The following is a 19,091-nucleotide window of genomic DNA, read 5'->3' on the forward strand; positions in this document are numbered from 1 at the left end:
TTCTCACGATATTTTTCCTTCACCGTTTGAGACATGTGATGTCTTAATTTGATGCTATGGTGTACAATATTGTCTTTCATGGCATGAGATATCTCGTGTCTCGAATCCGGTGTCCGATAATTATTCATCTTCAGAACACGCCCCCATAAATGAGTGGCAGAAATAATGTTATATTTTCTTGTATTTTTTAAGTTTTGTTTTAATTTAAATTTAATAGATTTAGTCAATTTATTTTAATGTATTCGTATTGTATTAATTTTGTTGTACCTTTTGTGTTATATAGAACATTTTTTCTTCTTTACTTATGATATTTTTTCTGTCTACGTATTTGCGTACTGATAGTATGTGTGCAATATAGATTTAAGCAGGATCTTCCAGCATAAAGATACCTCTTCCCAATATAGTGAAACTTAATAAAAAGTAAACAATAAAATTAAAACTCTAATCAATAGTGGTCATCTCACAAAGTAACAAGGAACATTTTTCTTTATATTTCCGCCCGTTCCCCCTAGGGCGGAAAACAAAACATCGAAATGATAAATTAGAACAGAGCCAATGAAAACAAGCCACGTAAACATACGTCTGTAAACATTGAACTGGCGTAGTGTAAGAGGGTGCGGTAGGGGGCGTGGTAGTGTTACGTAAAACTAGCAATTAATTTACAATAACACGAATAAAAAGTGTATAACAGTGATGGAGTCGGCAGTGGAAAGCTTAGTGTTAGTCTACCCCCCGCTATGTGAACCGATGACATCAACCGGGTTATAAGAAGCCCGATGCAGGCGACTCAAGGCTGTGATGTTTAGGAGTGACAAAACTCCTAAACATCACTTAACTACTCACTAACTTTGACGTAAGCTAGTTACCCAATAGAATTAACATCAAATCAATAACAACCTTAAATAATATGCTAGCTCTTTGCGTGATCGAATCAGAAATGAGGAGATCCACATAGCTCAACGTATCGCGAAGCTGAAGTGGCAATTGGCGGGGCACATAATTCCGTTCCGCACATAATCCCAGCTTCCGTTTTCCCTACCACCTACAACATGGGTATATTCAAGTTAAGAGTGAATAGGCATTTTCTAGGCAAGCGCGTTCCACCTTAGGCTGCATCATCGCTTACTGTCGAGCATGATTGCTGCCAAGCGCTAGCCTATATAACGTAAAAAAAAAAAAGACATAGTTCGAAGAGCCGATGGCTGTTGGGGTCCCAAGGTGCTGGAACGGCGGCCCCACACCAGAAAGCGACCGACGACATCAAAAGAATCGCAGGTATTCGCTGGATGCAGGCGGCTCAATATCGTGATATTTGGAAGTCCCTACAAAAGGCCTATGTCCTGCAGTGGACGTCTATTAGCTGGCATAATGATGATGATGATGAATTACAACCACGTTAACAAAAATCACAATGTCAACTGGGAAATGTCATTCCATAATATTACTCTATGATGTCAACAATTGTCAGTAGGTACCGTATGACATTTTTTCCCCGTCTTTCTGCGGTTTTGATTGGGTAGATAAGCCTAAGCCGTCTCATTTTGATAGGACACACGTGCTCAACAGTGAGCCAGATATGGGTTGTTAGCACCAAAATCCAAAATATCTCACTTTCGTTCCATTGCAACGAACTTCGTCCGCCCTTAGACCTTCTTAATCCGGCGCTATCACAAAATCCGTCCTTAATGGATACTAGATGACCTGAAAAGACACTTAAAATGATGTAATATAGATCCCTCGCGTTCGGAGGAGATGACTACAAATCGTGCAGAGTGGACAAAAATGGTGAAAAACAAGACAAAGGAGTTTGAGCAACAACGTCAACTCGACTTAGATCGGAAGCGAGATGGTCATAAGTTTCGTCCACCTGCTGCAATTCCATACAATTACTGTGATGGTGTGTTAACGTTGTGCCCTATGTAGTCGCACTTTTAAGGCCAAAATAGGGTACGTTAGTCACTGAAGCACACCAGAGAACTATCCATCCGAGTTCCTTACCCTGATTTGAGGAGTTAGAAGCTTCGCTGTAGCTGAAATCGGCTTTGAGAGGCATCAGACTACCTCCAAGCCAAATTATACATCAAGCGGTTATCCTGATTTCGCATATATATATATATATATATATATATATATATATATATATATATATTAAGATTAAAGAAACAGACACACCTATTTAGACAATACCAAAGCGGTTAGCAAATATACAATAAAAATATTTCCCCCAATTTGTAAAGACATAGTACCGCCATAAACAAAAAGTGAAGATAAATTATTCCCTTTGTAACGCCATTACCAGACCAGGGCCTAGCTCCGCCATTACAGAGGTAGAAAGCAATTTTTTTCTTTACTAAAAGATACAATCGCGAATATACTTTAAAAGGAGAAAAATCGTCCGCCATTTTGTAACGCTAATAACTCCCAAAATGCTATCGCTCCGTAGATAGTAGTTAAATGTGCCAAATTGGACCATCGGTTCTGTTGAGACCAGTTTTACGGTCCTTAATCTCTCCATTCCGACTGGTTGATAACATCAAATTGCTATTATCAGATTTATTTGCTTGATGTATAAATATATAAGTGTAAATATATCCGAGGTGAGTTAATAACACAAGACATAACGAGAGGTGTTATAATTTGACGTGTTTGTGAATGTATCAGTGTGTCTGTTTTTGGTATCATCACTACCAACCACTAGCGGTTACGGGGGGAGGGGGGGTCTAGGGGGCTCAAGCCCCCCCCCCCCCCAAAGGATCTAAGTTCTCCCGTGAAAATCATAAAAAAATAGTCGCATCATGCCCTCCTTGAGACAGATTACCTGTTTTGGGCTGCTGTTCATCCTACTCTGATTTTCTAAAATATTGGTCTGAGATCCAAAAATTTGAGCTTTTTGTTACAGAATTTGCTCTTCTTTTTGAATATTTTAATTAATTTAAATAATATTTAATAGTTTTTCCGTAGTTCACAACCCTTACAGTTTCGCCATTTCTGTCTGTCTGCCCGTCTGTCTCTCCGCGGTTTAGCGCAGAGACTATTACTACTAGAAAGCTGCAATTTACTATGACTTTTGTATAGTTATTAAGATAAATTAGCTTAAGTTCCTTGTATTCTTTCAGTATGTAAATAGATTTCATTATTGCTTAACTCCTTGCCTTTACATTCTCATACTCTTAACTCGCGACCGCACTTTACAAGTCCGCCATGTCAACGCGAATGAGGATATCTGTACACACAAGTTAGTATTCGATTATCGGATAAGACGGCCGAGAGCAGCCAATACAAAGGCGGGCATGGACGTCGAAGTCAAACTTCAAACAAACTGTCGGCCAACTGGGCAGGAACAAACGTTAAATTTCCCTTGCAAACTCCACCAGAGCTATTTCCTGTGCCATTTCTGATTTAGATTAGGTACATGTTATACTTTGATAGGAAAAATATTGTTCTACTCAAATATTTTTGGTGTCAATACTTTGACATGTCATATTGAGTTAAAACTGAGGCACTGGGTCTTCCTATTCAATCGTCTATGTAAAAATTTAAATTAATAATTAATTACGACCTAAACCTGTCTCATTCTGTCAGTAGATTGTTTCTTAGTAGGTCAGTAATAGAAATATGGACATTAAAAATTTCGTCGTTTTATTGTAGTATGTACCTGTTTAAATAATATTCGTAATGAACAACCACGAAATAAGTTTAAAATCATTGATCAGTAATAGGTTGATTATGATAATGATTATAATAATGATGATGATGATGATTATAATAATGATGATGAAGAAGATGATGATAATGATGATGATGATATTCTCAAAGTCCTCGATTGCCTACCAATTATGGCCATTATCAATTGAAGAGTCGTGCTATCAATCATTTACCACAATGTCTAAATCTATCATAACATATTTATAGCCTGTGATTAGCTATTTAGTAGTCTGACTAGTCAGCTTGTTATCAACTGAATAAATGTAAATAGATAGGTTGACCTATATATCTGTATGATATATCGTCGTTATCAACCCATATACGGCTCACTGTTGAGCTCGAGTCTCCTATCAGAATGAGAGGGGTTAGGCCAATAGTCCACCACGCTGGCCCAATGCGGATTGGCAGACTTCACACATGCAGAGAATTAAGAAATTCTCTGGTGTGCAGGTTTCCTCACGATGTTTTCCTTCACCGTTTGAGACACGTGATATTTAATTTCTTAAAAAAAAGCCTTTTATTTCCAGTACTTATATACAATTTTGAGAGAATTACCTACTTTATAAAAAAAATGTATGTAACTATTTTTATGTTATTTATTTTAAAAAATCTATATTTTGCTGGAACCCCCCTCAGGTAAAGGCCTCCAAAGATTTCCATTTTTCTCAGTCTTTAGCGATTATGGGCCTGCAATTTTTTTAATATAATCGTCCCATCTATGATCTAGAGTACCTACTGATCTAGAGTAATCTACCTCTGTAGCGTTTGCCCGCAGGACCTTTCCATGATGTCACTGTTTCGTCCATCTTTTGTCTTTGAGTCTCGCTATATACATCGATATACAGGCCTATAAATATCGTAACTTGTCCACGTTTAAAACTCTAAGTTCAACGTTTCCCGTCTCTACTTTTATAAAGAACACAAAGTTTAGCTTTCCCATCGTTATAAAGATGCTCATCAGCCAAAGTACTTAATATCAGGTGACAACTTTGTAATAAATATCTCTATCAAGAGTCTCCTTTGACGTTTTGATTATATTTTATACTTACGTCTACATCAAAGAAAATTTCAGACTACGTAAAAAAGTGTGATTCATATTTATGCCCCAGTAAGTGCGTCTCATTAACAACAAATCATATTCAGTGATGTTTGTTTTTATTTTTGCCGGAAAATATGGAGTGTTTATTATTTTCACCATTAACTTTGACTTCTTTCTCTCTAATACAAAAACATGTGTGACTCTTTATGAGTAAGTTTTTCATTATTATCATTTATAGGGGATAAAGAGCTAAAGGTCGCCATTGACGGTCAATTATTCTCACGTTTCTGAAAAGCAAACGCCAGTACCCACGCGGCATACTATACAAGTCATGTACGCAGTGACCAACACACATATCCTGTGGATATGACCTCTGCCTCCGATTCCGGAGGGTGTATCTTCGAATACAGCACCCGGGCATGCACCTCCAACCTTTCAGTTGTGTGCATTTTAATAAATTAAATATCACGTGTCTCAAACGGTGAAGGAAAAACATGTTGAGGAAACCTGCATACCTGAGAATTTTCTTAATTCTCTGCGTGTGTGAAGTCTGCCAATCCGCATTGGGCCAGCGGGGTGAACTATTAGCCCTAACCCCTCTCATTGTGAGAGACTCGAGCACAGTGGTGAGCCGAATTTGGGTTGATGATGATGATGATGAATCAATAAGTATTCAAATAATATTGTTACGAATTATAAAGAATATATGTCATAATGCTATGTTTTTTTTTTATTTCAGCATTTTAAGATAATTACTTACTTACATTTACAGGTATTAATTTTCATAATTATTCATAATAAGAAAACATACATAACCATTACATAGCAAAAAACAAAGTCTATTCCCGTGTTTTTTAAACTTTTTTAAAGATTTTAATGCGTTATTCGTTCGAAGAGCCGATGGACGTTGGGGTCCCAAAGTGCTGGAATGGCGACCCCGCACTAGTAAGCGCAGTGTTGGCCGACCCCCCACCAGGTGGACTGACGACATCCAGCGAGTCGCAGGGATTCGCTGGATGCAGGTGGCTCAGTATCGTGATGTTTGGAAGTCCCTACAAAAGGCCTGCAGTGGACGTCCATCGGCTGATTTGATGATGATGAATGCGTTATTCAACAATAGTTTTAATGGTTTAAGAAGAAAGTTCATCAGATAAAGATAAAAAAAACTAATTCAAGGGTTTAATAATATAATAAGTTATTAATAAAAGTTTCATAAATAATTTGCTCGCTTTTTTATATTCAGCTTTTACGTAGTAGATGATTGCCACTTTACTCTTTATTGTGGGCTTTCAAAAGCCTTCATTATGAGATACATATGAGTAAAAATTTATTATCATTGCTGAGGACTTTTATCAATACAGTTTGTTAGACTATAGGAAAATATGAATAGCTAGCTGAGACTTGTCTATTTTTATACTAGCAGACGCCCACGATATCGTCCGTGTGAAACTCAGTTTTTCAGAAATTACGCAGGATTGTTCTAGGATAAAAAGTAGCCCATAGGTTACTTAATAACTTCTTCTACCTTCCAGTAGAAGACCAGGTTCAGCCGTTGCAGATACTATTCCAAACAATGAAACAGATGTACAGAAAAAACTTGAAAAAATAGTCCAAAATGGAACAAGCGGATATCGTTCCAGATGCATGGATAACAATCATAACGTAGCAATACTTCGCAAGGCATGCCCTTACTCTTCTGACCGGTCCAGATTTTAGTGTAATCTAGTAAATTAACAATTTAAAAACCCCCATCCCTATTGGGGATGATGACAGTTTTTAAAATTGTATTTAAATTAAGAGTACATATGCTAATAGTAAAGCAATTTTGTAAAAGTAACAGGGTATCTGCGATCATGACTTTCGGAGCTACAGGGATTTGAATGGTCAGATTTGTGGCGCTGCCACGGATCCCTGAAAAACGCCCTATACAAAATTGTACGAATTTATAACGTCGTAGGTGCATAATGATTGTTAGATTTGTATTGTATTGGTGTTCAAACATAATAACTAATATCTTTGTTATTTGTGCGTTTATGTTTATAGTTCACATATTGAAAAATGTCACATTTAATGTAAGGAAGCTAAAACTGTATGAATTTTCATCTAATTACGATAAAAGATTTTTAATAGATTTAGAAATTTTATAATCTCATTTATTTTGCAAATATCCAAACAATCAGGTGAGATTGTAGTCAATGTATGTAAAGAATAAAAAAAAACATCAATTCGCTTAACACACAAGTAACAGAGGTAAAATCAAATTATTCGAGATCAACAAAGCTTTTTTACGGATGAATTGGCTTTAAATTACCATCTCAATTTTTCAGCCCGTCATGTATCACATGATGCCGATGCCGAGGTTGTATAGGAGTAAATAATTACGAGCAAGTAACAAGTGTCCGAATCGACAAAAGAATTAATTGGACGTTAATTAACCGTTCGTTAATCAGTTGGACTCAAAAACTCACGTGATATATTCGTAATTCAGTACATATTACCTGATCTCACTGAAGTGAGATGAATAATTATAATTAATTTGGTTTATAATGTTAAAATCATTCATCATCATCATTAACAACCCATATTCGGCTCACTGTCGAGCATGAGTCTCCTCCCAGAATGAGAGGGGCTAGGCTAGTTCGCAACGCTGGCTGAAAACAGATTGGCAGACTTCACACAATATGTAGATAATCAAGAAAATCAGGTTTTCTCGCGATGATTTTTCTTCACGGTTCGATATTTAATATCTTAAAATGCACCTGAAAATGCAACTGAAAAGACGCAGGTACATAGCACGGACCGGATTCGAATCAACGCCCTCTGAATCGGAGACAGAGATCATTTATTCACTGGGCTATCACGGCTCTATTTGATTAATAGCTAAATAGTTAATTGGGTTAATAATTTTAGAATTTAAACTATCGTGAGTGTTATTCATATTAATTTCTTATGAAACACGGCTAAAACTTCAAACTGATCAGTTTGGATCGTGCCGCGATGCAAGAACCAGCTCATGACTAAGGGCCCCGTATGGGTTCGAAACTAGTCGGACATACTCCGACCTAATATCACGTGGGTTAATATTAGTATATTTAGAAAAAATCACACTAATAATATAAAGGTTAAAGTTTGTTGTGTGTTTGTTTTTCTTGTGAGAAGCTTCACACCGCATCGACTGAGCCGATTTGGCTGAAATTTGGAATGTAGATAGATAGGTAAAATCTGGATTATTGTACATGTTTTTAACGTTTTATTTCGGTTAGGCACTAGGTAAGTTTTTCATAAATCCCTCGGGATCCATGGATTTTTCCGAGATAAAATTAGCCTATGTGTTAATTCATGCTGTAATATATCTCATTATCAAATTTCAGCTAATTCGGTTCAGTAGTCGAGGCGTGAAAGAGTAACAAACATTCATATCATCAAATAATCAGTTTACGCAAATCTCGGGAAACCATGGTTTTTGTTGGGATAAAAAGTAGCCTATGTGTTAATCTAGAGTAAAATCTATCTCAATTCCAAATTTTAGCCAAATCGCTTCAGTACTAAGAGCGTTATAGAGTAACAAATATCCAAACATCCACATAAACTTACGCGTATAATATTAGCAGGATTATCTACTTTACATCGGAAATTAAATTCTATTCTAATACTCGAACGTCGTGTATAGATATTTTTAGTATTTTAGGATATCATTTTATGGTGACAGTAAAACAAGATTTGCATACAATAGATAGAAGAATATAAAGGTAAAGTCATAAAACATATAAGTAAATCTATGAGCGCAGGCTACTCGTATTGAAGCCGCGTGGTAGGTTCTTATTCACTATACTTATATTAAATGCTAATTGATCCAAATTAAGATTATAGGTAAAAATTTCATCCCGTGCCTATTGACAACTCTTCGTGTATATTATAGAGATGGTAGGTGATATAAGACATTGTCCAGTTCACATCATGCTTTTGTTAACAATGGACTTTACGGAATACGAAAAATGCGATTGTCATTGGTTTGATGTTCTATACTATAATAGGTAGCTAACATACGTCAGTGAATTGGCCTTCAAAATATTTTAGGCAACTTTTTTTTGTCGCTGGGAAATGCTTTTACGTATCCTGGCAGGTGACTGCACAGACAAGACACAGACACACACACTGCACCGACTGCAGTCTACGGCTGGGTATGTCGAACTCGCTGTCCAGACCAAAGACCAAACCAGAATACCCACTAAAACCTAGCGAAGCCACTTGCGTCTTATTAGGATGTAAAACGATCGCGGAAACAGGCACTTTCACATCTTGACTGGCTCGTCTTTTAATTTAGTGATGTCTACAAGGGTGTCTACAAGGGTCTGGGGTACGTTCAGAATCCTTCGGTTCTTCTTCTGCGGAGCGGGTCAGTATCAGGTGCCAACTTTTTCTGATGTTCCGATGCCTCCTTTAAGCCGATAACGATATCACAAAAGGAAGATAACGATCTCACAAAAGGAAGACAACTTACTCGTACTAGTAACATATCTTTTAACAATCTAATTTGGATATCATCCATTAAAAAGATGGGTGAAAATCGTTTCTAAATCGGTTCTTAGACTATAAGGTCATTGCCCCACTCGCGTGATCTATCGGATATGCATTGTAAAACGTAGCACCTAATATTTGTGTATCCCGAGTGTTCCAGGGGTTCGACAGTTTAGCAGTTAACACAAAAGGCCAACGCGCCGATGATTCCTGCAAATTGCGATAACGCGCGCAAACAACGGGCGCAGCCATTCCGTGCAAACAGCTTTCGCGCTAATGTTTAGGATGTTCGTGGAAATGCAACCCTGTTTTACTAAATTGCAACGCAAATTAAAGCGCTATGATAAATGTTTTGTGAGTTCTGTTACGTTTAAGACTTCCAAGTATTTAAGTGTGTGGATATTATTCGGGTTCATGCTTCCGTTATCATTTGCGTAGGGAAGAGATGCCGCATTTTATGAGGTCTCAAAGTTTGCTTGCTTCTAAAGGTAATTACAATTATAGAGTTTGGACTCTAGTGGGTTTAGAAAGTAACAGGTTTCAAAGATCCTCAACTCATCAAGTATACTTTTTTAATAATTTCCTCCGTGGAAATGCAACCCTTTTTCACTAAATTGCAACGCAAATTAAAGCGCTATGATTAATGTTTTGTGAGTTCTGTTACGTTTAAGACTTCCAAGTAGTTAAGTGTGTGGATATTATTCGGGTTCATGCTTCCGTCGTCATTTGCGTAGGGAAGAGATGCCGCATTTTATGAGGTCTCAAAGTTTGTTAGTCTAGGCTCCTACCAATATGCTTCTACTAATTAGTTACAATTATAGAGTTTGGACTCTAGTGGTAGTGGCTAGTGTAGAAAGTAACAGTTGTCAAAGATCTTCAACTCTTCAAGTATATTTTTTTTTTAAATTTCCTTAGTATAATTTGAGAAATGTCTTCAATAGCAAGTCATATAGCTTTGCGACAACACACACACAAAACACAGTATAATATTATTACATAGTAGGAAATGAACTACTAAATGATTTTTACAATTTACTGTAGAAGACGGGGTAATTTCTAAAGCATGTGGGTTAAGGATATCCTTTAAAACTAGTTACGAGGAACACTCCTCTTTTCTGCTCAAGTTTTTTTTCTCCGCCCATGCCAAACCTGGCTAGTTTTCCCTAGAGCAGCTCTGGACAGCCGTTTTAAAAAAAAAAACTAAGCCATGTTGTATAGTATACATATTTTACCGATCTACGTTCTCCAAATTTTCCGTGCTAACAAACACGCAAACTAAAAATAGTTCGCATTATTTATATAAGTTTTCGTATGTAAATAAAAAACATTTACAGTTTCGGATTGAAAGAAACTATAAGCTAAGATCGATATAAAACTCGCGTCCAAATATATCAAGTATCAATTTCCAAGTACAAAACGTGTCTTTGTATCCAGCTCGGTCACGTCGATTGAAAGGTGTGCCACGGCGTGATGTGTGTCAAGTGTGGGTATTGGGTAGTGAATAAATAATAGAGGCGCTGGCAGCGCGCGTGACGCGGTACTCCCGAGGGGCGAACGCTGTTCCGATAGCCTCTGTCCAAAACTGCACTTTATTGTGGATAAATTGTTTTCATCGCGTTCTTACGCTGATCTATTGGTTTATGGGTTGCTTTTATTACAGTGCAAGATACAAAGATCTACATAACATCTTTTTATCGTTGTGCGAGTATATTTATCAAACAATTTCTTAAATGCAAATTGTGGACGATTTTTCATGCCACAATCATCTGCGTCTGATATTTTTTTCGAATATGTTTGCGAATACCATATATACTACACCAAGAATGAATTTCTTAGTTCCTACTTGTCAGTAGTGTAGCGTGCCTTAGAGGGGCCCTGCATCAAAATAAATTGGAAGACCCAATAAGTAGATGAGCGGCAAATCCCGAAAAATTTAGTTTGATTTACTCTACCCAACTCTTTCACCACAAAATATTGCTTTTTTTACTTTTGTAGACTGAGTAATATTGTAGATTACTGTTTACAAATTTTTGCTTTCATACGCATCATTGACTAGCAGAGGCCGCGTGGTTTCACCCGCGTGGTTCCCGTTCCTGTTAGAAAACGGGGATAATATATAGCTTATAGCCTTCTCGATAAATGGGCTATCTAACACTGAAAGAATTTTTCAAATCAGACCAGTAGTTTCTGAGATTAGTGCGTTCAAACTCTTCAGCAGTAAAGTTCTTGTAAGTATTATTGTCTTGTGCAGTTAACATTAATTTACAACCCGAAAAGAGGGCTCTCGATTCTTCGTACCTACTGGAACTATTATTCATTTACATGTACATACATCTTAGGTGCTAAAGTGTTTTACATTTGCATTGCGCCGTCACCTATCTTAAGTAAGTAAATTACAGGTACTGTTAAATATATCACTTGGTTTCTAGAAACGTTTCCTACATCATGTCAATGGACTAGTGTTTATTCGTTTACCAACACCCTAGTAGTTACAACTGTGAAAACCATCAGAGCACCTAATTAAGCTTAAAAAGAGCTCCAATAAATGTAATTACCAATTAATTTTACTAGCATCCAGTTATTGTTCCTATTTTACGAGTCGTTGCATTTTAGTTTTGTTAACTGCCCCATGTTAACGGCAAACAGGTGGAAAATAACGCTTATATTACCCGGGGGTAGTTTCCTTTGTGAATTTCGCTAATCAAACTTTTATAGCACAGTTTCAGAACCTAATATTAAACCCATATTAGGTTTAAAATTGGATTGAGTTTTAAACTTTCATTTTGTATTTAAAAAATTTATGTAAGTACAGTTATATAAATGAGGGATTTTTTTATCACACTAATATTATAAAGGCGAAAGTTTGTGTGTCAGTGTGTATGTTTGTTTCTCCTTTACGCTGCGGCTACTGAAGCGATTTGGCTGAAATTTGGAATGGAAATAGATTTTACTCTGTATTAACACATAGGCTTCTTTTCATCCCGGAAAATCCATGGTTTCCGCGGATTCGTCTAAAACTGAATTCCACGCGAACGAAGTCCGTCCGTTAGTATAGTATAAGGCGTTGGTCCTAATTTAATAATTATTTATTATTACATCAGCTGATTCAGCAAAGTATAATAAATGATGTTACATGTACCTATTCGTATATCATCAATACGTATAAATATTCAATATCATCGATTACCATTACACAAATTACTCTGAAATTGGTTTCAAGAAATAATTATTTTGCTGATGTTCTATCAATTTAGTTCAACGTTTTATGTTCGTTGTTCAACGAAACAATTTTTGAAATGTATGAGCTCAGAAGACCTTCAATTACTGTATTATGAAGTATTTCTACTTTAGTAAGTATCACATTAATATTAAAAAGCCGAAAGTTTGTGTGAAAGTGTGTAAGTATGTTTGTTCCGCTTTTACGCTGCAGCTACTAAAGCGATGTGGCTGAAATTTGGAATAGAAATAGATTTTACTCTGGATTAACACATAGGCTACTTTTCATTTCGGAAAAATCCATGTTTCCCGCGGGATTTGTGAAAAACTGAATTCCACGCGGACTAAGTCGCGGGCGTCCGCTAGTAATTCATAAATACTAATGCTCAAAGAAGCTGCTCCTTTGCCTATAGGACATTTTAGAGCAACGATCCCCCACGCTGCTTCGATGCGGGTTGGTGGAATTCAGATGATGATTTTTTACTTGATTTTAATACTGGTTGTTTTTTCGCCAAGCAGTGCTTTGATGTCAATAACGCAGCTGACTATTCAAATTCTTTTAACACAGGGTTATGTAAATTTTTATAGTAATAATCGATTGACCAAGCAGATAACCCATTTGATGGTCAGAGGTAAACCTATATAAAGTGCTATACGGTCTCCATCAACTTAAGGGTTGTACCCACGACCTCAGTCGGCGGCACTCGAAGGCGGTCGCCGACTGCCGTCGACTGCAGTCGTCGGTAGCAGCTGCCGCTCGTGTAAATGAACACTAACGTTCTTCCTAGATTAAAAGCCTTCATGTTCTCCATCCTTTCTGTATCCTTGATATACTTGAGTATCCTGATAATTTCACTTTTATTGGTTTAGATGATAAATTAGTAAGGTTTAGAGCAGAGTTCCCCAAAAGTTCGTAGACCCCTTGGCATGTGTTACTGTGTTGGGTAGACCCCCTACTTACCTGATATTGATTTTCTGTATCCTACAACTTACACAATTTTATAAACATATACCTATAATAATTTTTTGTCTTCATTGGTATTTTTAAAATAATGTACATGTTTTGATATTATAAGATAGTATGATGTGCTAAGATAGTATCGTGGATACTCATTTTATAGGCCGCAATTTTTTTTTCGCTTGCATTTTGTCATAGACCCCTAGGGGCTATATAGACCACTTTGGGAATCACTGGTTTAGAGTGTCAAATCGTAATAAATTATTTTTGCGGAGAAGGTACAAATCTCTTGTTATAATAACCATCCACTGTACCTAAAAGCCTGTTAGTAGGTATTTTTAAGTGGCAGTGTTTTAATGGGCGGCAGGTGTAAAATAGCGCCTTTATTACCTTAGGGTAGTTGAATTCACGGATAAAACTATTCGTTTATGAATTTTACTGAGTAAACTTTTAGAGCGCAGTTTTAGAACTATTATTATAATAGTCCAAAGTTCTCGTCTTCTATGCGAGAGTTAATAATACTTCTCTTCTTATTTTAAAATAGAATGAAGTTAATTTTAATTTTACATTTTTTGATATTTTATCTACTACTAACTACCGCGTTTTTGTTCGTTTGTACACACGATATCTTTGCAAACTTTTCTTACATCGTCATCAACCCATATTCGGCTCACTGCTGAGCTCGAGTCTCTTCTCAGAATGAGAGGGGTTAGGCCAATAGTCCACCACGCTGGCCCAATGCGGATTGGCAGACTTCACACACGCAGAGAATTAAGATAATTCTCTTTTATGCAGGTTTCCTCACGATGTTTTCCTTCACCGATTGAGACACGAGATATTTAATTTCTTAAAATTTACACAACTGAAAAGTTGGAGGTGCATGTCCCGGACCGGATTCGAACCCACACCCTCCGGAATCGGAGGCAGAGGTCATATCCACTGGACTATTACGGCTCTTTTCTTACATACGATCTTATTAAACTTATTATATATAGATACTTGCACTATGTTATCTGTTCTAATAGGTTATTTTTCACAAATATATTAAGTAAAATTTAAATCTTTTAAGCTCAAATTAGACATCGTCGTCGTCGACAAAGATGTCGTCCTTTGTAACAATGTAGTACAGGGTACAGACATTTTATATATATATTTTACTCATATATATTTTTTCAAGTAATTCGTTCCAAACTATGTACAAGAGGTCTTAAAAGGGGTTTAAAGGGGAATTTTTGAATACTCAATAAAATACCATTAAAAAAACAGAAAGTTTATTTTCCATAGACTAATTAATTACAGAGTATTTATTGCACATAACAAATCAGTCTTCCAGTTCACATTGGAAAAAGTTTATAAAGGTGAGTTCACATTGCCGAATAAGCCGCGACTAAAATGCACGCCAAAAATAGCAACCATTTTCAATGACTATTATTGTATAATCTATATTCTTAGGTACTCGTAATTTATGATATCTAAGGTAATTTACACGTTTACATATAATGTGGGACTAGATAGCATACATGCATATAAGAACACTTGTTATAACAAAGCACGATTGCAATTTATTAGTACTGATTGATTGCTTTATTTTGCGGATTTTACATTTCATCACAGCTGTGAATCTTGTTCGACTTGTTTTGTCATTTAGTACGAACACATATTGACAGTTTTGGAGAGAGTAATACAGAGCAAAATAAAGATTGATGATGTCAAAGACACATATCAAAGAATTAAATGTAGTTTTAAGTTGGCATAGTCAATTTGATAACATTATTATAGCGTTAAGACTGTTTTGTAAAACTAACCGCGAGCGAAAACAGCAATGTACGCTCGCCTTTATAAATGAAATGAATAAGTTTCGAGAAAAAACATAGACTACAGATGAAAAAACAAATAATAAACTTAAAGTATTCTTACACTAGCAACGTATGACCGCTTCAATCGCCATGGATCCAGCTAGGATCCAAGTGGATCAAAGTGTATCAGTGCCACAGGCTGAGGTGCTCTTTCACTGGTATGAACACTGGCTTCTCAACGTGTACAGTGTTGACAATAGGTACATGCACAGTTTTGAGTATTGGCACGTGTTTGACGACAGGAACTTCATGGAGCACGGGTACTTCTTTCAGTACAGGCACTTCTTTGATTATTGGTATTTTCTCGACATGATGATGATGTACGGTGTGGACTTCGTGTGGGATGTGAATTTTGACGCTGCAACAAAAGTGTTTTATTAGAATAGGTAAATAAATAATCTATACTTATAATAAAACTGGTCGAATTCTATACATTTATTCGCAATTTGAGATTTTACTTAAACCATTTGTAACACCAAACGTTACCGTGGCATAATGGATGCTAGCGCCATCTAGAATCTATACGTATAAAACGAATTGTGTATATTTTGTACATTGAAGATATTTTGAAAATTTTTGTTGGGTTAAAAAAAAATATTTAAAAATAATATTTTTTTTCGATTATTTGTCTGTCCGTGTTTTTTTGTTATTCGGGCAGCACGCCGAAACTACTCAATGAATTCAAATGAAACTTGGCACGATTTAAGATTTAATAAACATAAAAATAAACTTATGTAATCCGACTAATGATTAAATATGAGCGTGGTGGACTATTGGCCTAACCCCTCTCATTCTGAGAGGAAACTCTAGCTCTGCAGTGAGCCGAATTTGGGTTGATACTGATGAATCCGTCTACGGAAATATCTGTTAAACTCATGATTTACGAAGGAAACTCGACTCCTACGATTATTGAAGTCGGTCAGAATGTAGCTTTATTACCCGGGCTATTATAACGAATCGATTGATTCGTATGAACACTGCTATGGTATATTGTAGAGAGGATTGTGACTATATTCTCTCTTTTAGCTTGGCCATGTTCGACAAAGCAAAAGAGCTGTTATATAAATATTATAAGCCTAAATTTTGAAGAGTTTGTCTTGTTTATTGTTATTATGGCTGACTTCATCAGATTAACTCCATTGTTCAATATTACATGTTGTTTTAATTAATAATACAGTGCTATAGTTCTAAACAAATAACACGGTTCATCACGGTTGTTTTGATGGGCGTCGCCTTAATTCTCTCCAGTGATTTCTGGAAATTTTGGTTATGTAATTTAGGATCAATCACTTCGGAGAAATCAAATTATCGGATTTTCGCGGAAAATACGAAAACATTGTAATTTATTGTACATAATTTTGCCATCAACAGTATCCATTTAACGACCATATTTGCTTAATTTACGTTATTTTTTAATATAACATAAAAATAATTCAACAGTACTGTGAAATACTCTAAGAAGTCAACCTGGATTAATTCCTATTAAGTTTATTACTTTTCCTTCATTATTTGTTGAATAATTATTCGCTTTACCTGAAATAAAGAGCTTCCACTCCCTAAAACGATTTTTACGTGTAATTGAAATGAATATTTGCTTCTTTCCATTAGACTAATTTATTGGCTTTTTGTATACGATTGGATCAAACGAAGGTATTTATAAAAGTAAATAGATTCGAATTGATAAAGTCTATTGGTTATATAAGTAATCAACATAAGAATTCAATGTCGATTACCTTATGGCATGGAATGAAGTCAAAATTGTTTTAATTGTTAATGTTTTGTCTTGATTATTATCAACGTTATGTATAATTTTAAATAGCTAAGCAGCAATAATTTAAATTTGAATTATTTATTGTCGAGAATAGAATTCATCAGCTTTGTAAAAAGCAAACCGGATGGAGAAATATACAAGGGTCAAACATCCATTTTGTTTATTAATCAAGATTATACTTACTGTGTTTGGTGGTGACCCCAGCCTAAGGGTTCAGGGTCCGGGACTGGTGACGCCAAACAAAGATGGCTGACTACTGCGGCCCAGATTAACTGCAATAAAAAATATTTTAAAACTTAATGATTCAGCATTATTATTTATTAGTGGACGCCCGCGACTTGGTCCGCGTGGAATTCAGTTTTACAAAAATCCCGCGGGAACCGTGGATTTCTCCGGGATGAAAGTAGCCTCCAAAGTAAAATCTATTTTCATTCCAAATTTCAACCAAATCGCTTCTGTAGCAGCTTCGCAAAGGAGAAACAAACACACACACACACACATACACACATTCTGATTCTGATTCTAATAAAAACAAGTCAAATTTCGTAAATTAAAGATATTTTGAAAATTTTAGTTGGAGGGCATTCTATAATCGAAACTGAAGCCAAAAATATTTATTTTTTTATTTTTCGTCTGTCTGTCCGTATTTAATGTTGACCGGGTATCACGCTGAAACTAGTGAATGAATCGGTATGATGATTAGGGTAGGTAGGAATATATTGATTTTTATGAGACATTCGGGTAAATAAGATTGTAATATTTCAAAATCTGCTAAAATTCTTTTATCGTAATTAAATGTCAATTCATACAATTTAGCTTCCTTACATTAAACGTGACATTTTTCAACACATGAACTATAAATATAAACGCACAAAAAACAAAGATATTTGTAATTTTGTTTGAACGCCCATACAAATCTAACGAACAGCGAATCAACGACGTCATTAATTCGTGCCATTTTGTACAGGGTATTTTTTAGGGCAGTGCTGCAAATCTGATTCTTTAAATCCCTGTAGCTCCGAAAGTAATGATCGCAGATACCCTGTCACTTTTACAAAATTGCTTTACTATTAGCATACTCCTAATTTATATAAAACTAGCGGACGCCCGCGACTTCGTCCGCGTGATACTCGATGTAAACTTTCAACTACCCCTCCCTACCCTGCCCCTAATTTTTTCTGTCATATGAACCTTCTCCTGACTACAAACACATGAAAAAAAACGCGTGATGGCGTGACCAAGGGATTTATGGATTAATTTTTATATATATAGATTTGAACTTTATACAACAACAATAAAGCTCAAATTGACTACGTTTTAGTTAGAAAACATTTGTATGGGAAAAAGATAAGGGCTATTTTTACGGCTTTTCCGGCAATTATTCAAATTTTTCTCGCCATAAAAACCATCCTAGAACTTCAACAAACATTTAAAAAAAAATTGGTCAAATTGGTCCAGGCGTTGTTGAGTTATGCGTTTACCAACGCAATTTGCGATTCATTTTTATATTATAGATTTAAAAATCTGTCATCATCCCTAACGATTTGAGACCATATTATTTAAATACTTTATATAGTTTAATTTACTCACAGTGATACGGATCATTTCGGCGTTTGCGCTGCGTGTGTGCCGATGCGTCCGCCCGCTGCTGTTAATATGTACACCAGTTGTGCAAGCGCCGTCGTCACGGTTCCTGCTCCTTGCTCGCTCAGTGCGCACGTAATATTACTATCAAAGGAAATCAATCAACTAATGGACGCTAAATGGATCAATTTGCTGTGAGCTTTTTTCGCTTTTTTTTTTGTTTTTCCTCGTATCGCGTGGTAACATACATCATTGCTGTATTAATGGTGATATTAATTAATAGGAGTATCTCTTTGTTCGTTTTGATGCGTTAACTTTATGTCTTTATTCCGGACGGACTAAAGATTATGTGGGGAGGTTTTCAGTGCATTTACAGTGTGCATATCATTGAGAGCCGTGATAGCCCAGTGGATATAACCTCTGCCTCTGATTCCGGAGGGTGTG

At 36.1% G+C, this 19,091-nt stretch overlaps 1 protein-coding gene across 5 annotated transcripts in view; it reads left to right on the plus strand.

Moving 5' to 3' along the window:
* The window catches only part of LOC112053281 (semaphorin-1A), a 484,933-nt gene that overhangs the window by 49,597 nt on the left and 416,245 nt on the right, over positions 1-19,091 (plus strand). The window contains exon 1 of one of the 5 annotated variants that reach the window (XM_052887881.1): positions 18,681-18,841. The exons of the other annotated variants lie outside the window; for them this stretch is intronic. The gene's annotated coding sequence lies outside the window, so the exon portion shown is untranslated. Of the gene's footprint in view, positions 1-18,680; positions 18,842-19,091 lie in introns of those variants that run through there. 5 annotated transcript variants of the gene reach the window in all.

Source organism: Bicyclus anynana, chromosome 20 (assembly GCF_947172395.1).
Source record: "Bicyclus anynana chromosome 20, ilBicAnyn1.1, whole genome shotgun sequence".
NCBI classification, from domain to species: Eukaryota; Metazoa; Arthropoda; class Insecta; order Lepidoptera; family Nymphalidae; genus Bicyclus; species Bicyclus anynana.